Source organism: Callorhinus ursinus, unplaced genomic scaffold, assembly GCF_003265705.2.
Source record: "Callorhinus ursinus isolate GAN/ISIS: 27379988/994484 unplaced genomic scaffold, GSC_fseal_2.0 scaffold4, whole genome shotgun sequence".
Lineage (NCBI taxonomy): Eukaryota > Metazoa > Chordata > Mammalia > Carnivora > Otariidae > Callorhinus > Callorhinus ursinus.
In genome coordinates this window covers 16479617-16501108 of record NW_027397066.1, presented here as the reverse complement: position 1 = coordinate 16501108, position 21492 = coordinate 16479617, and the positions used below count along the sequence as shown (strand labels likewise).

General features: G+C 39.3%; 1 protein-coding gene across 4 annotated transcripts in view; it reads left to right on the top strand.

The window, feature by feature from the left end:
* The window catches only part of KCNIP4 (potassium voltage-gated channel interacting protein 4), a 1115095-nt gene that overhangs the window by 862047 nt on the left and 231556 nt on the right, over window positions 1–21492 (top strand). The gene's annotated exons all lie outside the window — the stretch shown is intronic.

Below are 21492 nucleotides of genomic sequence, written 5' to 3'. Positions count from 1 at the left end.
AGAAAGAACTCAAATTGTCTTGTTCAGATGATCCAACTCCAGGTTTAAAATCCTATGTATTACATCATTAGTTTTTGATGTAGTGTTCCATGATTCATTGTTTGTTCATAACACCCAGTGCTCCATGCAGAATGTGCCCTCCTCAATACCCATCACCAGGCTAACCCATCCCCCTACCCTCCTCCCTTCTAGAACCCTCAGTTTGTTTTATATGGTGATTAACATAACAATAAAAAATTTTAAAAAAATCCTATGTATTTTCACCTCAGGCTAGGGTGTGCTAAAATCAGTGCAAAGGTACCACTTTTATCTAGTCAAAATAGTCAAAATTGTTTTGGAAGTTCCTTAAGTATTAACCTAAACCACCCCTCCATCCCAATATTATATAGCTTTGACATTCTGTACCAACAGATTTTTTAATGGCCTCAAATGAAGTGATTGGATTTGCCTAGGGGCTATGTTATATGAAAAATGGGTTTGAGTTTGTTTATTTTTGAGATGCTTGTGCAGTTTGAATGTTTATAGGCTTAGGTGCACATATGATGCGATTTTACCAAGTATGACATTATGCTTCCTTCTCTGGTGGTCAGGGACGCCATGAGGAAATGTGGAGTGACTAAGACCAATTAAGTTATGTTAAACCCCTTAAATATATTTAAAAGGTTTAGCCAGTCTTTTTTAGTGATTCCCCATTCCTGACAGATTCAAATGATTCACTCTTCAGGAAGACAAGGTAGTAACCCTTCCTCTCAGCTCCTCTTTGGCTTTGTTACTCCACCATACAAGTCATTTTATTCATTTTTTAAAGTTGACTGCCTTCACACAATCTTTTCATAACCATCAGGAGGGCTGAACCATGATAATAGTTTTCAGTTAACTTCTAGACTTGGTAATGAAAAATAATGTAATAAAGTTTGAAAAGTGCTTTATGTTCTTAGATATCAGATACTGAAGTAATCTTTTTTAAAAAGCAAGTTCAAAAATCTGAAGGATGATGACATGGCAATGCTATCAAGCATCCAGAGGGGGGAAAAAAACTTCTCTGTGCACTCTGAAGATCATGTCCTTTTTGGGTGGGTAAATCATGAAGAGTTTGGCAATCTGAGGTACAGAGGTACTTACCTACCTACAAACAGAAGAGGGAGTATCATCCCAAACATGCTGAGTTTCAAATTGAGTGTACATGGGGAAAAAAGGCTTTGCACAGTGTTTGCTATTTTTTGGTGGCCTAAGAAGCAGCCTGAGATAATGGTAGGAGGAACCAATGGACATTGGATCAATGTGAGCATTTCTAGAGGACAGAACTCCAGAGGCACTTGTGTCTCCTGCAGCTAATTCAGACAATATGATAGAAAATATGTCCTTTTGAGAGTAGCAAGGAAGTAGAAGCAGCACGTCTGAGCCTGTGCTCTGAACTTCAATGTTTCCTAACTCAAAAGACTTTAAGGAATCAATATTGTACATGTGTGATACAACCGCATGCTAGGGGTGAGTGGACCTCTGGAAAACTACAGAGGCATGCTTTATTTAAAGGCTTTTCTATTATTCTTAAAACACTCTAAGGAAACAACACACATCTACAAGCCAAGTTTGTCTCTTAGCTACCAGTTTCTGAACTCTGGGTAGAGCTTAAATAAATATACCAGACTCAGGATCATAGAACTGTCATTAACATAAACATGAAGCTACACAATCTGACTTTTTAAGCTTCTTTCTCTTTCCTTTTCAAGTTTATCCTATAATTCTACTTCATATAATATTGGATGATATAGTTCCCACACAATTTATTGTTAAATAAATTAATGGACAATGATTCTAGTAGATTGGGGGAGGGGGACTTGTAATGAGAAAAACCTATAAAGGTTGATTATATGTACCAGTGACATTATATATGTAATTGTATTTAATTTGAACAAAACTGTAGGGTAGATACTATCATTTTTTATTTTATAGGCTGGGGCTCAGAGGAGTTAAGTTACTGGCTCATGGTTATTGGCTAGTTGTATGGGCAAAATCACATTCTCCCCAAATTCATGTATTGAAGTTGTAACTCTTGTTATCTTAGAGGGTGACTGTATCTGGAGATAGAGGTGATTAAATTAAAATGAGCCCTCATCCAATATGATTGGTATCCTTATAAAAAGAGATTAGGACACAGACACACATAGAGGGAATATGATGAGAAAATACAAAGAGAAGATGGCCATCTATAAGCCAAAGAGAGAGGATTAAGGTGAAGCCAACCCTGCTGGCCTTAGTGTGGACTTCTAGTCTGCAGATTTGTGAGAAAATAAACTTCTGTTTTTTAACATCATGGTACTTTTTTTTTTTTTTTATGGAAGCCCTAGCAGACTCACACAGTTAGTAATTCATAAATTCAACTCAATATTGTCCGAATTCAGAATTAACCATTCCCCCAAACTCCCATAAACAAATTCAGCTTGAAATACCTCTGACATTTATGTAACTCTCATTAATATCCCCTGTAGTAGTATAGATCTACTTCCCAGAAGTAGATCTCAAGGCAATGTTAATTATGCAAGAATTTTATTAAGAGAAATGCCTGTGAAGGAAAATGGGGAGAGAAAAGCTGGGAGAGCCATCAAACTGTGATGCATGTCTGACCCTAAGTAAAGGAGACAGGGAAGGACTGTTGGAGGAAGCCATCTAGACTACTTTGCAGTGTTAAGTATGGTTCAGAAATCCTTAGGGAAATCCTGAAACCAAAGTTATCTGTGAAAGAGTCCTATGTTTCCTGGGGATTAGCCTACCTTAGTACCCACTATGAGGGGGTACTTTCAGTCATTGGCTGAAAGAATTTGTGCAAGGTGTGGGCTTGGTGCAAACGTGCCACTGTGACCTGCTATGATATTTGTTAAGCACAGTAAAGCACACTTTATTCTCAGGGGCCTTGACAATAGATGTTAAGGACCACTGCAATGGGATTTTTGCAGTGGGGGAGAAAGATGGGACTCAACTCTGAATGGGCAAGTGAAATTTATAGCCAAGAGGCAAGCTGATGATCAGTGGACAGAAAATTACAAAGTGAAAACATCAAAAGGAAGAGGGGATTTGGCCTAAACCAGCCTAACAGGATTCTTGCTGAAGACAAGCCAGGGTGATCAGACATCACCAGTGGGGTAGTGGAAGGTGAGGAACACAAGTGGATACAGAGAGTGAACAGATAAGGAGGATGGGAGATTCTGGCTAACCCAACTGAGCAGAATTCTTGCTAAAATTGGACACTGCAGAGATGAACACAGAATTTCAAAAGTCCAGGCCTGGCTGAAATTTTTAGGGGAGACTGAACAGAATTTGGTCAAGAGGAGAATCTTTGTTGACACCTCATCCCCAAATTCCTTAACTTTATGAAATGGCTTTGACTTTAAAAGAGTAGGTTATATGTGTCATCTCTGAAGCAACAGGAATATTCAGTCATCAGATAGTTTTTGAGTATGTGATGAGAGCTTGACAATCATCAGGGAGCTAAGGAACATAAAATGATGACAAGAAGGAAAGTCATTGCTCTCAAGGAGTCTACAAACTTGCTGAGGAAGCAAAGTTGTGCCTGTAGAATAATTTAAGAAAGCAGTAAGTCATACAATTAAGATTGATTTCCCAAAGCATGGTTTACATGCCACATAGTGCAGGAAGATGACTTTAGCTGATATACAGATGAGTTTTTATTTTAATAGCTATTTTTTAACATACTAGAAAAAACAAACAGCACATTAAAACTGTCATTAACTGACAGTATAGCATAGGCTAAAGATGAACTTAATTGGACATTAGGACAATTGGTCCTTGGATAGAGCAAACACTACACAGATGTTATAAGACTCATTAAAGTTTGGAAAACATTGACATGATGGATTGTATGATTCAGATGTAATTCTTCTATGATTCATTAAATGATAGAATCAATGGCAAAAAGAAAAAAACTGACCGTTACTGAATTTCTAAAGGAAATTCAACCTCTGGAAGGCAACATTTTGGCTACTATGTCAAAATTAGCATTTTATTATATTTTTAAGTTTAAACTAAATAAGCTTTAAGATTCCTTCCATCTTGATATTTCAGGGTTTTTTGTTTTTTTTTTTTTTAAATAGCTGCTTTCTCCTGAGCTCATTCCCTCAGTATGTAGTGAGAGTTTACTGCATGCTGGCTGTTGTGTTCAAAAATACGTGAAGTAAAAGACTCAGTTCTTTCCCCCAAAAAAGCTCTCCATCTTATGAGGTAGTCAGAACCAGATAATCACAATACAGTGTATTTAGGATAAAGGATGTATGCAGAACATTACCGGTCAATGAAGCTGAGCCCTTCATCCAGTTCTTGAGGGAGCTAGGAAGGAGTCCTGGGGAGGTAGTCAGGTGTCAGGTTCATATGGACTGGGTGTATGGTGCAGATAAAGGTCGTATGGGTGATTGTAGAGCTGCTGGTGTCCCAGATGTGAAGCAGGAAGTTGCATGTAATTAATTTTTTAATTTATATATATATAAGATAAAATTTACCATTTTTACCACTTTTAAGTGTAAAATTTAGTGGCAGTAATTACATTCACATTGTTGTGCAGCCATCACCACAATCTCTTTCCATAACATCTTTATATTTCAGTTTAATCTGAAATTCTATGCCCATTAAATAATGATTCCCCATTGGCCCTTCCTGGAGGTCACTGGTAACCACTATTCTTTCTATCTCTATGAACTTTCCTGTTCTAGCTACCTCAAATAGGTGAAATCATATAATATGTAACCTTTTATGTCTAACGTTTCACTTAGTGCCATGTTTTCAAGGTTGTAGCATATATCAGAACTTTATTTCATTTTATATCTGAATAGTATTCCTTTATAGGTATATTATACTGTATTTTGTTTATCCATTCATCTGTTGATTGATGTTTGGATTCTTTCCACATTTTGCTTATTATAAATGACTGCTGCAAACACTGGTCTTTCGAGTCCCCAGCTTTGAGTTTTGGGGGCTATGTATCTGAAAGTAGAACGGCTAGGTCACATGATAATTCTGTGTTTAACCTCTTGAGGAACCGTCATGTTGCTTTACACAGCAGCCACGCCATTTTGTGCTCCTGTCAGCAATGCTGTGTTCCACTTTCTCCACATCCTCACCATTCTGTGGTTTTTCTTTTCTTTTTTTTTTTTTAATAATGGCCATCTTAATGGGTATGAAGTACTATCTTCATAAATTCAGTATCAAATATCAGTAATATCTTCATTGTGGCTTCAATTTTCATTTCTCTAATGAATGACATGTGATTTTGAATACTATTATTTAAGTGATGTGGAGGTAGTGATTGGTTATAATGATTACTTTCCTGTGTTTCGGGGGTAAGAGTATATTTGCATTTTAAAAGATCACCCTGGCTGCAGTATGGGTGTTGGAGATAGGGAAGGGACTGGGTCATGAAGTAGTCCAGGACAAAGAGTCAGAAGAAATGAGCCCATTCAATCAATGGTGTGTTGGTCATGTGAACAGGACTTGACAGATTAGACATGATGGGCTTTGAAGGAAAATGAGTAGTCAAAGCACCTCCTAAATTTTTAGTAAGGCTTACAGAGGTGTATCGTGTCCCCACAGGAGCAAGAGGTTTGGGATGTGAAGATAAGACCTGATTATGTTGCATCTGAGCTTCTGATGTCTGTAAGATACTGAGGCCCAGAAGGTAGAAGTAGTTATATGATTTTGAAGATCCAAAGTCTGGACCAGAGATAAAGATGTAGTTGTCATCCAAAAAGAGTTATGACTGGAGGAAGAAGCATGGGTGAGATCACAAAGGGAGTGAGAGGGCAAAGGGTGAATTCCCGGCAATAGCAGCATTTTTATAAGTTGGGAGGATAAGAAGGAATCCTTGAAGAATTCAGAGAAGTAAAGGGGCATTGAAAAGATCACTGTCCCACGGAAGCTGACAAAGGGAGGAGTTTTAAGTTCATAATTTATTGTACTAAATATAGCCAGGATTTCTAGAAATATTAGACCTGATCCTAAAACAAAATCTAACTGTAACTTAAACTAGAACTTAGGACTCTGTCCCCTGAGCCACATTCTGTATTTCTGCTTAAGTTTTAAACCCAAATTCCAATTTCAGGAGCAGAAGACACTGATATCCACTACAAGAGCCTAATTGATATTCTTCTACCTGACACAAATCCTGCCTAGCGGGGCCACCTCTGGAGTAAAAAAAATAGAACACCCTCTATGAGGCCAAGTTTGAAAGTACTGAGGTGCTCTACTGTTTCAAGTGCTGCTATAGCTTCCATCACCTTTTATTATGAGCCCAAGGGTCTGGTGGTATTTCGAGGGCTTCTTTTCAGCTACTGAGTGGGACTGGAAAGAGCTAGTCAATCGCTTGCCTGGTGTCTGGGAGTCAGTGGGTCACTGAGGGGAATTTAGTCCTGGCGTACTATCATGAGCATCAAGCTCCACCCTTTTGTTCTGCATGTGGCCAGCATACTTGATAGCCCTTTATCTGGCTTCTGGTTCCCACTCTCCTTTCCTAAAAGTTCTGACCTCCTCTCCTAATATCACAATGTCCTTTTCTCCAGGGCTGGACTTGACCCCAGTGCCTGTCAGATCACCTCAGATTGACTTCCTTCTAGTCCTGCTGGTGCTGGGAAATATGATTCATCTCAGGATTCCACTGCTGTATCTTTGCTACCTCCTCGGTTTAGACACCTCGCTTATTGACTCTAGCCCAGAAATAGCCAGTTTACCTTCCTACCTTGGATTCACTAAAAGACTACAAGCAGTCATTTTTTGCCTATCTTACTTTATTCTGATCTTCCCAGTAAGAAGTTTCCTCTGTGTTCATTACCCTGGGCTGTGATATTCTACCTCCAAATTCTTGTAATTTTCAAGATTAGGGGAAGCCATACCTTTGAATTAAAGCATTCTGTTCTAAGCTAAATGTGTTACCTAGAAGAGCTAGCATACTAACATCATGGCATGTATCAAATAATGTGGTCATTACCCCATCACCAGTAAGATCTTGAGGGATACAGGACAGAAGTCTTTCCAAAGATTGATCCATTTTCAATCTGGAAGGTAGACATAATTTAGTCCGACTTCCTATGTGGTACATAAACTTATACTTTATAACCCTAATCTGTTTCTTGAGCCTCTGGTTGAGCATCTTCTCTGACATGGAATGCTGAACACACAAAGCACATACGTATTTGGGAGAGTCCAGTGGTTAGATTTTCTATGCTGAACTCCAAACCATTCTTTTCTTCCTGGAAGAGCTTAGACTAAATTATAGTCAACAAATATTTATTGAGCATCTATTATACGCTAGGCACAATGCCAGGTGCTGGGCACACCAAGAGCCACAAGGCTTGGTCTCTGCCCTCTATGATAAGCCCATGTCCTACTACAGTGTTAGAATGATGGGTAGAAGCAATATGTGACACCCTCCTTCAGTTGTGTCACAGTTGTTTCCCTTATAAATTAGCTTAGCACATTCTTATCATGCTTCTGTTTGATTATGCTTCTCTTCCTTTCTGAAAGCCTCCAAACATCAAAATTATTTTGAGACCAGTTTGAGCTTTTTTTCATGATGAACTAGCTTGGAGATAATTCATCCAGCTTGTCTCAATTATACCACAGAAGCTAAGTGATGAAATTAGATCCTGAAGGGAATAAACAGGAGCATTAAATACACCCCCCAAAAAACATCTGTTGAATCTGGGGATAGTGTGAAAGTAAGGGACTTTTTCAAAGGCATTTTGGAAGTAGAATTTTAGTGGAATTGGTTATTGTTCTCTACGGCCAAAGTTGGGAGAGTTATCTCTACAGCCAGTAGCAAAAAAGTCTTAATTTTTGTTGGCTTAGAGATAAAATAAGAAAGAGCTTTTCATTATAAATGTGTTTTTCCATTGGAAACTAAGAAGTAGAAGCACTCAGTAGGCACATATGTGCCCAGAGATCTGGTTACCATGAACATTTCTATAAGTCTAAATTATAAATCATCATTTATAGTGCAGAAGCAGGTGCAAAGTAAGCATGAAAAGCTGTTATGATGATAAGTGCTATTTTTTTTTCAAAGTTGACTATGAATAATACAATACACAAGAAGATGGAAAAGTACTGAGGGAAATAATAGCATTGTCCAAGTATCTGAGACCCTTAAAAGACTTTCAGAACAATGACAACTTAAGAATAGTTATCCTCATGACTCAGTGAACAGAAGACATTTCAGAAACAAGAATTGTATAAAATCTTGAGTCAGGCACATAGAGTGCAAACAAATCTCAATGCAATCAGGAAGTGAATATGATAGAAGCAGCACTTCTAAAGTTAATGAGGAAGATTCATGATGTTGGGTTAGTGTGTATTTCACAAGAGGCAGAGACCAATTATTTTCTGGGTTTTTTTTTTTTTTTTTTTTTGAGTGACTGCCTTGTCCTCCCCCTCTTTTGCTGGCCTTAATTATAATCAAAATTATTATTCATCTTTTGCCTGATTATTCCCTTGGTAAGTATATGTTGCTCCTACAATATCTTATCTTTAGTAGAATAAATAAAGTATACATGCAAATTATGTTTCCTAAAAGGTAGATCTTGGGATAGGATGATCCAACCCAACGTATTTTTGAAACTGTGTTGTTTTATCAGTCATTGACCTGGTAGCATCAAATTAACTAATATCAACTGAAACTGGTCTTATTTCAAATAAAAACTCAAGTGTACCAAGACAACCTTGAAAAAAAACTAAAATAATTGTAGCTTAAGCTTTCAAATGTATCTTGTCCTACAAATTGTTCACCTTAATCTACACACGTAGCATCTATGCTATTATTGCTTAAAATTAGTTGGAAAATATCTATTTTGTAATTGGTCTCCAAACACGTTTTACAGACCTGGTATTGAAGACATACCCATCACTCTATAGTCTTTCCCACTTTTGTTCCAAACCAGAATTCCCTGGTGTGATTACTTTACTTAATTGCAGATTCTGTCTCCATACAGTTTTGTTATTTCCAAGAATCAAATCGAGGGATTTCCCTGGCAGCAGATATTCAAAAGAACATACCACAGACTCTGCAGGCATATCTCACAGGGAATTCAAAAGGCATGTGAGCCTCAGTAGCACCATTAAACTAAGTGTGTGAGCACCCCAAGGGACTTCTTCAGAAGACATCATATTTCACTTAGATATATAAATTCTGTTTTTTTAATATTTTCCCAGCTTTATTGAGATATAATTGGTATACAAAAACTGCACATAATTAATGTATACAATATGGTGAATTTGGACCTTTGTATACACTCAAGTTAACATCCTCATAATGAAGGTAATAAACATATCCATCATCACCTCCAAGACTTCCTTCATTTCCCTTTGTTGCTACTGTTACTGGTTTTAATTTTAAAATAAAACACATGACTTTATAGTCACATCTTGTATTCCTTTAGTGAACAGGAGGAGAAAAAAAAGTGTGGACATATTCCTGTAAGAAGAGATCAGAGAAAATGCCCGGTGCATTTTCAGGACTGGTGGTGGTGGTGATGCCTGTGTCTCCTATGGCTTCTAATACCTGCAAGATCCTCTGTACTTATAAGTGACAGAGACATGTCTAAGACGCAGTAGGTGTGTGACTGTCATTACCCCTCTGATACAAAGTCTACAGTTGGTATATGTTCCTTTCTTCCTAGGGAGCCAGTGATGAGCCCTGAAATGGTCTCTGTCATGGACATCAAAGATGATTGTTATACCTGAAAGGCAACCTCGATATTTATTAATCTTGGGAAGGAGTGGAGTGAGATGCAGTGGTTTCCAAACAGGCCCTGAGTCAGAAACCCCTGTGGACATTTTTTAAAATGTAGAGGAGGTGGTCCTATCACCACTTGGGCTGAATCTTTATAATGGGGGGTCGGTCCTAAATTTTGGTGTGATTTCAAGTTCCCCACAAGTGAGACTAACACATCTAATCCTCAGACCAGTCTGTGTAGCCACCTGAAGGCAGAGAAGGGAGACCTAGGTGAGGGTCCCTAAGCCACTGTTTTCTAACTATATGACTATGCACAAGCTGATTAACTTCTCTGAGTCTCATTTCTAAAAGGGGACTCTACATGGATACCCCATAATGTTGTTAAGATTTAATAAACCACATGTGAGCTGTATCTGGTGCACAGGAGGCTCTCAAAAGAATTCCTGTTTCCTCTTCTTTCAATACTGCCCCTTCCCCCTGGTCAGTAGGTGTTACTAACTGAATGTTTGTATCCCCCTAAAATTCATATGTTGAAACCCTAAGCCCCGGTGTGAAGGTATTTTGGAGATTTGAAGGTAATTAGAATAGGTTAGGTCATGAGGGTGGGACCCTCGTGATGGGATTACTGGCTTTAAAAGAAGATGGAGGGAGATCTCTCTTTCTGTGTGTACACACCAAGGAGAGGCCATGCCAAGAAACAGAGTAGCCATCTGCAAGCCAGGAAGAGAGCTCTCCCCAGGACCCAAATCTGTCAGCACCTTAATCTTGGACTTCCTAGCCACCTGTGAGAAATAAACCTGCATTGTTTAATCCACCCAGTTCAACCTATGGTATTTTGTTATGGCAGCCCAGAGAGACTAAGATATAGGCAAATAAGACTTACAATTGCATAGTCAGGACAACTGAGTGGAAAGGGCACAGTGAACAGAATTTTTTTTTTCCTGAAAAGAGGCCCTGTGTGAGCATCTTTTCAGAGCACGTGCCTGGAGAAGCTCAGAGTGGGCAGCCCATCTCAGCCACAGGGAAGAGCCTGAGCCAGTGAATTGCAGCTGCCTTTGGCAGGACATGGATTCAGATGCCCCAGGAACTTCGAAATAGGGGAAAAACTAATGTCTTCTGAGAATGAAGGTAAATTAAAATACATTATAATAGATATGGGGGTGAAAACCAAGAGATAGTAATTAAATGATTGTAGAGGAATTTAGAATGACCAAATATTCCATCATGGAACTTTGGAGTGATCTCTATGAGAGAGGCTGGAAGTGATGGTCATTCTCTGTATAGAAACTTAAGCAAGTACCCCTGGGCTAGACTTAAATCATGGAGGGAGGAAGGAGATGGTCAACCATCAATACAGAAAAGGAAAGAAAGTCTCAAGGGTCAGAAAAAATTGGAAGAATTTAGTTACATAATGCTTTCATTCCTGGTGGAAGCTCTAAACCTATCATAGTTTATTAAAACTAGTCTTCATGGCCATCCAAACCACCCTGAAATTTTATTCACTCATTGAACAAATATATTCACTCGTTGAACAAATTTTATTCACTCATTGAACAGATATTCACTCACTGAACAGTACTCAATACTCACTGAGTATTGTTGATACTCAATATTGTTGAGTATCAGCCATGTGCCATCCAGTGAGCCAGGTGTTGTGCATACATATCATGGAGCCCACTGCTTATGTTGATGATACGTGTAATAGAGTGTGTGTATTTGCCTTTTTTATGAAATTCCACATCTTTAATCAGATTTTCAAATGGCTAAGAACCACATATCAATGGACAAATTAGCTCACTCTGTTTGATTATTATAATCCCAGAAACATCTGCTCCTTTATTATTTGTGGAAGTTTTTTTCTGGGCCCTAGCTAGATGGTTTGCAAAATGCACAAGGCAGAAAGAGAAATCCTGAAATCCCTATCTGTGGAGGATAGTGAGAGGGATGTATAAATCTGAGAACAAAGGTGCTTGGAGTTAAATTACTTAAAGATTTCTCCCAAAGAAATACCCAGAGATTAGCACCGTGCAGTTTTCTAAACGGAAAATGGCCATATGAAGTTGCAATTATTCTGAGTCATAAGTATTACTGATTTTGTAAATAAAAGGTTTATTTTTAACAAAGACATTTTATAGCATAGTGCAGGTCTTTGGCAAGCAGGATAGACAGCCTCATTTCCTGCACAAACAGTGGTAAGACTCCATGGTATGGACACTCAAAATTGTCACTCTCCAAATGAAAAACCAACTAGAAAACAGCATGGTAAAGGGTGGGGTCTGGGGTGGAGGGTGGCGGGGAGGGCAAGGTGGTCGCAAACCTTGGGAAGTAAATGCAATTCTACTTTGGTTTCTTTGACAAAACATCACTTGCATGACTGGATTTGATCTTTTCATTTTTTTCTTTTCTTAATGCTAGAGCAATCAACAGTTTTTCCCATCCTGCCTGCAGGCCTCAATCCTGAGCAGTATTGCTTGGTGCAAACATTTTGGCAGCTCCATATATTGTAGGCTTAAGCAGGTTTTTAATCATCCCAGACGGGGGAGACATGTTATTTCAAACCAGGAGCAGGCTATGAAATGGGAGACTCAGGAACAAAAACAGATGAGCTCCAATTAAATTAACTGTTCTCTGGCAAACCCCTGGGTGTCTTGGAGGGTAACTTTGTTTAAGTAAGGTTTACAGAACAAACAAACATGCTTCAGGTGTCATTATGGAAAAGCAAGTCAAGGCATGACTCAAAATTGCTTTCCCAGTCAGATTACTTCTCATTTATTGTCGCTTGGGACTGTTCAAAATCGGGGCCTCCCTTTGGCACAACTGTTTTCTTCTGAGATAATTACTGAGGAATGTTCGGGGTACCATTCAGCTCAGATCTCTCCATTAGACTTCAGAGCCTGGTTGCATAATGATTACATTTCTTTCACTTGTTTTACTTTCAAGATGACTTATTTTTTTTAAACCCTGGAACATGGACACTGTGGTCCTGGGACCAGTCCTTCCCAGTTCATTCTCCTATTTCTGGATGACTGCCTGCACCAGTTGTGCACCACGTGAGCTGGGGCACATCTTCAGGAGAACTTAGTGTCCCTGGTGATCTATCCGGAAGGAGGGACCCTCAACACTGGTTGTCCATTAGATTTGCCTTCAGAGCTTGGAAAACCACCAGTGTCTAAACTCCACTCCCAAACCTTCCGATTTTAGTTGCTCAGGGATTTTTAAAAATGTATTTATATTTATAATAAATGTCTCTTGTTATTCCAATGAAGAGCCAGAGCTGAGAACCACTGACTTAAACAGTGTACCTTCTACCTCATTCATCAAGAGAGCTTGAAAAGCCAGACAGGCACTGCCAGGAAATTCACTTGGAGCTTTCTCAGGGTCACTGTCCTTGAAAACAGAGAGAACTTCTTTCAAGGCCTTGCCAAGCTAAATCATTTCCATGTGCTGCATTTTGTTGAACCCTCCCCTGTGTCTCCCCCTTCTGGAGCCTATGTTGTGGGCTCAGTTGGGACAGAGTACCTAGATATGATCCACATAACTCCATGCCTCTATGCAGTTTCACATGCTGTCCTCGGCCAGGCATGGCTCATACCCAGCCTCTCCCTGCCCATGACCCAGGCAAAATCCAGCTTCTCCCTCAACTCCCAGCTCAGGCCCCACCTTCTTCCCTGGCACACTCATTCTACCCACAGCAAACCTCCATTCTTCCATGCTGCTGTGGAATCTTGAACACCTGTCCATCCTAGCTTGTGATATATAACACTGTCATTTATCATTTGACATATCTGTTTCCCCCATTAAACTGACGGGATACACTTTTGAAGGGATACACTCAAGGCTTACAATAGGGAGTGTATGATTGGAACATTGGTCAAGAGCAAGTTTTTTCCTGTCTTAGGGCCTTTATGGCTGCTACATCATGCAGTATGTGTTGTTGCCATAACTAAGGTAGGAAGAAATTCAAATGTCACCTCCTGGAAGAAACCTGTGTGAAACAACTCCTCAGTCTGTCTCTCTCACTTTGCCATATTTTATTTTCTTTGTGGCATTGATGGCACATCAAAATTTCCTTTGTCTACTTGTTTACTTTGGTGTCCATCTCCCTCCTCTGGAATGCAAGCATCTTGAGGGCAGATGCTCTTCCAGCCTATCTACTATTATGCACCAAAACTTAGAAGAGTGTCTACATCAGTATAGCAGATGGTTAAAAAATATTTGTTCTTGACCACCTTTCAAAATCAGGTAGACCTGGGTTGAAATCCTGGCTCCATTATTTCTGGTTTATATTCCTGGGCAAGATAGGTAACCTCTCTATACCTCAATCTCCCCCATGCTAAGGGTCTCTATGGCTATCCTGTTGATATAACCACTTCCAAGGAGGAGAAAACACTATATTCAATGAACAGATCAACCAAAAATTGCCTGCAAATTCCAATAAAATGTCAGGGGAAATAGTATGTTTTGGATCATACTAATTCATAATAATCATTTGCAATAGTTGGATAACACTTCCCTGGCAGGACAGCTGCTGTGATTGAATAAGAAGGTATCAGATGCACCTGGGAAGGACCTGCACTCTCTTTTACACTGTGTCCAAAGCTTCTCTATATTCAAACCATGTAAGAATGCTGGATACCAGCTCCCTCAAATTTGATTACTCCATTTTCAAAATAAAGTTGTGTCAAACTTTATTCATAGTGAAATTCATCAAACTTGCCCCATTGTTTAGCATAATTTGAGAATCTGTTTGGTTTGAGCTCTCAAGCAAGTTAGATATGGAAAAATAAATTATACATATATATATGTACATATATACATATATATACATTTGCTTACACATGCATACATACACATACTATGTTTTAAGGAAGTTTATTTACTAAGTAAATATGAAATATAAATTCTCTAACCATCTGTATATGCATTAGTCAGATCTGAAACAGTTAAAGCCTTCTATGATTAGGCCCTTTGGTATTTATTCTAAAAGTACTTCAATCAATGAGGGAAAGCGGGAAGGGCCCAAGGATTACAAGTTACTTTTATCTGTCACACCTGCATTGTCAGAGTATATTCTCTTGGTTATTGGAGAGATATGCAATGTTGTTGCCAAATCAGAGGAAGCATGTGGCTGGCTTTGCCTTTGCGTGAGGCATTCTGTGTGACCAGATGGGTGTCAGAAGAAACTTAAGTCTTTCCAGACATCGGATCTGTCTGAACATTATAATGTGGGAATCCCTGGTGTTTTATAAGGACCCTCCAGCTGTAATGTAGAATTAACTCCCATAAAATTAACACATTTGATATACAAAGGTCTATACTTCTGTTATTCATGTGAGTTAACAAGATTTCTCTAAGCCTGAGCCAAATGACACCTGTTGATCCCTCCACTTTCAGAAATGCCCCATTATTGTCCCGTCTCTCTGTAACTTCTTTGTCTCTGCTGGCTCTTCAATATGTTTGTATGTTATACGCTTAAGTCACTCTGACCTTGCCCATGCCACCCTCTTACCTTGGGCAGCCTCATACATTACAATGGTTTTGGCTACCGGCCACACATGTTGACTGTCTCCAGGATGCCTCTGTTGTGATGATCCAATGACACAGTGACCTCAGCACTGGGTTTATGGTTTCCACATGGCCAAATGTATTCCTCCTTGCCCTCCCTACCTCGTCACCATCCATCAGTTACCCAAGCTAAAAATTCAGGAGTCACCCTCAAACCATCTCCTTTCTTATTTAATCAATCACTATCTGATGGTTATTTTACCTCTCCAAAAAATCTTTGGAATCTTCCCTCTCTATTGCTAGTAGAATTGACCTTATGCAGACTTTACTTTCTTTTGCCTGAAATATTATAAATATAACCAGTTCCACTATCTTTAGTCATGGATTCCCCTCCCTCCCTCCTTTATTCACCCCTTAAATTGATGTTTCCTAGTCCACACTGTAGTTGGAGGGAGCTAAGATACAAATCTGACAATGTCAGTCTTTGGTATAAATTCTTTAGTAGCTCTTCAACAATTTCAAATGCCTGGCATATCCAGCCCTCCATAACCTGGCCACTCCATATCTCTCTAACCTCCCTTCCTGCTACTTCCTGGTTTGCTCTTTGAAATTTTTAATAGTATGGAATTTTCTAATAGTTACACAAACAGGGCGCTTGATTCCAGAACCCCAAAACTTTGCTTAGGCTGCTGCCTTTGCCCAGGATTATCATCCAAACTTTATTAGCTTCAATAACCCTCATGTACCATTTAGAATTCTCTTGCACCACAGGTTTATCTTATACACCTCTCTTGAACATACATGGATGTATGGATTTGTGCCTACTCTATAGAAAGGAATATCCAGTTTGATTTAATAAAACCATATCAGCAATAGTACCAACTCAGGTGGGTAGTTAGATGCACTCTGGTCAGATCCTTGCCACCAACCAGCTATGTGATCTTGGACAAATCACTTGCTGCTCGGTTCTAAATTCCCTTTTGCTTATAATGACCTTTTTAAGCTAGAAGCTTTCCAAAGTTCTCTCCACCTTCCATATTCTGCATCTTCTCACCAGGGACAAAGCATCTCAGAGTTGTCAATAAATCAGCAGTTTACTACAACTACAAGCCCAGTTTATTGATCACTCTTAGGTAAAGTGGCTTTTATATGAAGTCAATATATGTGTTAAATATATTCAAAGTAATTGCTTTATATACTTAAATTGTCCAATCTGCCTAGCCCCATCTTGTGGACTGCGGTGGTGGTTTTTTTATTTATTTTCCTTCAACTGCTGAAAGATCCCAGATCTCTCTGGAAAGAGAAACCTTGGCAGAAGGGAAGGAGCATGGATTTTCAAAACCAGATCTGGATTCAAATCCTGACACCATCATTTACCTTTTTTTTTTTTTTTTTTTTGTAACCTTGAGGTAGTTATATGACCTCTTTAGTTTCCTTTAGTACCAAAGTCACAATACTTACTGCCAGAGGACATATTTCAAGCAAACATCAGAATCCGGAGAAAGTGTATGGTACACAGGAGGCACAAAGATATTGCTGTTAGTTTTGTTTTGATGATGGTTATGACTGTCATTGACCTAGCTAGAATAGAGAAGACCAGGCAAGTATTGATAGCCAAATCTTTTATTACGTGGGTGTCATTTATACCAGCATCAGCTAGCCATAAGATGCTTTAATATTTTTTTTCTTTTTTATTTTTACTTAAATTCAATGAACATACAACGTATTATTGGTTTCAGAGGTAGAGGGCAGTGAGTCATCAGTCTTAAGGTGCTCTAATATTACGTTAAGAAGTAATTCAAGTATATTAGTTCACCTTCTTTACAGATAAGGAAAAAGAAAGCCAGAGTGGTGAAATGACTTATCCCAAAACAATTCTCTACCAAGTGTTGCTGCAGAGACCTGAACCCCATTCTCTGGGCCAAAGGCTAGACCCTTCCAGTTAGTTTATGCTTCTCAAACTTTAGCGAACATCCCCGTCACCAGAGCCTGTGTAACACAGATTGCTACGTCTCGCCCCAGAAATTCTGATTCAGTAGACCTGAGATGGGCTAGAAATTTTGCATTTTTAACAAGTTCCCAGGAATTGTTGTGGCTGTCCTCTGAGGAACACTGCAATAGACAACTCTGTTTTGAAATGGCTAGGAGGAGTTCTTGGCTTTCTTAAACACCTCACTCTCAGGAAGTGGCAAAGAGAGAAAGATGAGGCCATATGTCTTGATTACTCCCCACCAGGTTTTGTATGGGGTACAGTACTGCCAAAGTGTGGAGGCTGGGCTACTCTGCCACTCTTGGCTCTTCCTACTACACTCGGAGACACGGAGCATTAGGTTTCAGAAAAATATACTCTCCAGATTTATTTGATAAAAATTACAGTTTGTTTTGGCTGCCATATTTATAATCATATTTGGAGCTTGCAGATGCACATTGAAATCTGTAGTGTCTGAGATGAGAAATTGGCTCTAGTGCTCATCCCTTATTTCTGTGCAGTAGAAAATCTTGCAGCTTTTGTACTTTGATGTTGGGAGAAAATACAACAAGACCAAATGCTATCTGGAAAGTTGATACATGGAATGCAGTGAGGAATTGAACATTGCCACCTATTTATTTCCTCTGAGAAGAGGGAAACAGATTATATTCCCAAAGTTCATTTGTTACGTTGGCAGTTGAACACTCCTGGCTCCTATTTCCATAGAAACAATCATGATCTTTTGGCTGCCTTCTGTGTTACGGAAGGTTTTAATGAACTTACCTGGAAAACAAATTACCATTTGTGAAAATAATTTCTAAGGAAAAAATGCCTTCTGCTATGTGGCAAGAAGGAAAGAGTGGTTCAAAGAACAAAGAAGGAGCATTTCTTGGAGAAAGGGGTGCTGTGGCAGATGAGGTTCAAACTCAGAGCCAACAAATTCTGTGCAAAAACCAAAGTACTTTAAACCTCTCTCATGTCCCTTATCTGCTAAGAGCAGATAATATACACCACACAGAGTCCTCATGAAAGTAAGCAGGTTAATGTATGTGAAGGCTCTCTGCTACCATATCTTAAACAAAGTAGGCACTCAATAAATTACTGTTTCTGGAGGAGCATGCCTTCTCTGAGTTCTGTTTCTTCACTTCTATGGCTTTTTCCCCTTTGGTGGTTCTTTGGTTTTTACCCACACAACTGTGGTCGCTGGGGACACAGGAAGCAGAGGGAGAGATGGGGCTTCAAATCTCAACTTCCTCAGTCATGCAGAGAAATTCCACTCACCCCATTCAAATCCAAAATTTTATATTTAATCTATTTTGGCATTCAAAAAAAATAAAATAAAATATGACCTCTCCATTTCAGGACTCACCTGCCTTGAAAGGAAGATTAGTGACTTCTTTTTTATCTCTCAAAGATCTTTTGAACTTTTGTTACTTGTTGCATTTTCAGTTTCTGTATAAGCAATTAATGAAACAATTTCCTAGTGTTTTTCTCCTGGGGGAAATCTGGATTTCTTTTTCTCTATCTACATTTTGTTACATTTAAATACGAAATATTTAAGGGTGATGTATTACATCTACTTGTGTTAATTAAGGGGAAAAGTGTGTGTGTACTTATGAATGAATGTTTATTGCTTTGGGTGAATAGTTCAGGAAACATTCATCAACTCATTATCTAGCACCAAGTGCATGTCAAGTGCCTCAGTGCTGGGGATTGTGAATGAAACTGAAAAAAATCCTGTCTAATGGCATTTAGAGTCTACTGGGGAAAACCACATAAATAAAGAAAATACAGGGTCTATATGATGGTGGTAATTGCCAAGAAGAATAAAAGAGTTTAAAAGAGGTGAGGAGAAATTCAGGGTGAAAAATACACTTCTGGATAAAGCAGCCTTAAGAGGTAGCTAAGGTGATAATGGAATACTGAGCTGACTTTGTCAAGGGAGTAAATCATGTAGAAATCTGGGTGAAGGTTGGTCCAGGCAGAGGAAACCACAAATGCAAAGGCCCTGAGGCAGAAGCATGCTTAGGATGACCAAAGCACACCAAGGAGGCCAGTGTGGCTGGAGAGAGTGAGTAAGGGGGAGGCAGCGAGAGCTGAGATCAGAAAGTTATCATGAAAGATTCATACTGCATTTTGCATGGGTCTTTACTTTTTACTTTTAAAAATGAGAGCTATTGGAAGATTTTGAGCAGAGTTGTCACATGATTTGTCACATGTTTTAAAAGGTTTACTCAGGGGTGCCTGGGTGGCTCAGTCGGTTAAGCACCCAACTTTGATTTTGGCTCACACCATCATCTCAGAGGAGTGAGATCAAGCCCCACATGGAGCTCCATGCTCAGTGAGGAGTCTGCATCTCTCCTTCTCCCTCTTCCTCTGCCCCTTCCCTCACTCGTACATGCTCTTGCTCTCTTGCTCTTCTGTCTTTCAAAATAAATAAATCTTTAAAATAATAAAAAATAAAAGGTTTACTCTGGGTACTTTTTCTATAGAACAGAACATGAAAAGGTAAGGGCACAAGATGAGAGATGACCTAGAAGACAAAAATCAGAGAGAGGATGGTGGCTTAGATCAGGGGATGGCAGTGAGGTGCTGAAAATTGGTCCAATTTTGGATAATTTTTACTGGATTTATTAGTATGGTAACCAGAGAACTTCCTACTTTGGCATTACAGGGATAGTTAGCATATACCTACCCGGAGAATTCACCTTTCTGAGACAGGTGGAGTTGGGGAGAGTCCACTCAAAGCATCTGATTTTAAATGGCCACGAACAGATGATCACATGCCACTTATTCTCAGTTCTCTTTCTCTCCACTCCCTGATAACCATGGAGCATTTCAAGGGTGGAGATGGATGCTCTGGGAAATTAAGTTGCTTCTATTAGCAAATTTCAAGTTGTGATGCACATGGCTTGTTTCCACCTTATCTCCAACTAGTCACTCAACTTTATGCTCTTATTTCAAACCTGCATGCACCAGTGTGTTAGCCCTTTACAATAGGACTGATTTTGCAACTAATCTCAACTTTCAACTAGAGGGGTTAAATGTTTTTTTTTTTTTTTTTTTTTTCTGGAAACTTGCTCATCCAAGACTCTTCCCCTCTCAAGCTCTCATGTTTAATTCAGTTCTCAGTGTCTGGAGATTCCATCACCTCTGTATTTCTGACATCCATCTACATCTCCCCAGATAATCCACCACATTCCTAATTCATTTTTTCACTTGGAACAGCCTCTTGATTAGTCTCTTTGCCTGTAGTTTAGCCACACTCACCTCCCAGTCAATTCTGTACAGAACAACCCTGGTGATCTTTCTAAAGTACAAATTTGATGATGTCTGGCCTCTGCTTAGATCTTTCATTGGTACCCCAGGGCTCTCAAGATAAAAAAGCAAATCCCTTTAGCATGCTTAAAGAATCCATGTGATTTGGTCCTGCTTAGCAGCCTTATGTCTTGAAATACAATTTCCCCCCAACCAATCTAGGTACTCTGTGTGGCCTCCATCTAAGCAAGCCCACTCATGGCATTGAGTTCTTGCCCATGTCTGAGACATTGCAACTACTGTTCCCTCTACCAGTAATGCATTTTCCTCATCTTTGTGTGACCCCAGTTATCCTTATGCTCTCAGCTAAGGTGGCCTCTATTTTTTTTAGGAAAATTCTCCAGATTCAATTATCTGTCTAATGAGCTACCATGATGAATGACCATTGCTGTCACCATACTGTCTAAAAACTGCCCACTTATTTCTTTGCATTCTCTGTTGGACTATAGGCTCCAAGAGAGCAGGGGCTACTCACTCATCCATATCGTATCCCCAGCACTGCTGTCAATGGTGGGCACATACTGGATGCTCAATAATACTTGTAGAATTGTCTTGGTTTTAAATGGAAAAGTGTATGAATCATAGTGGAAATTCCTTAAGCATTATCTTTTCCCTTTCACCCCTGAAATCTAGTCATCTGCACATACACATACCTACAAACACCCTCCCCCCTCCACACACACACTTACATACACTTGGACTTTGACCAGTCTCAAATTATTCTGTGCTAGGACCACACTTCAGTTTGGAGAATGACTGGGTTTTTACATTTAATACAATGGTCAATCCTCTCCTTGAAGCTCTCTCTTCTTTTGACTCCCACGAGAATATTACTTTCTAAGGTCTCCTTAGATTTCTCCCACCACTCCTGCTCTAGCATTCTTGACTCCTCTGGCTCCTACAATGTTGGCCCCTTGCTCTTGTCTCTCTCTCTCTCTCTCTCTCTCTCTCTCTATGTCTCTCGTCCCTGAAT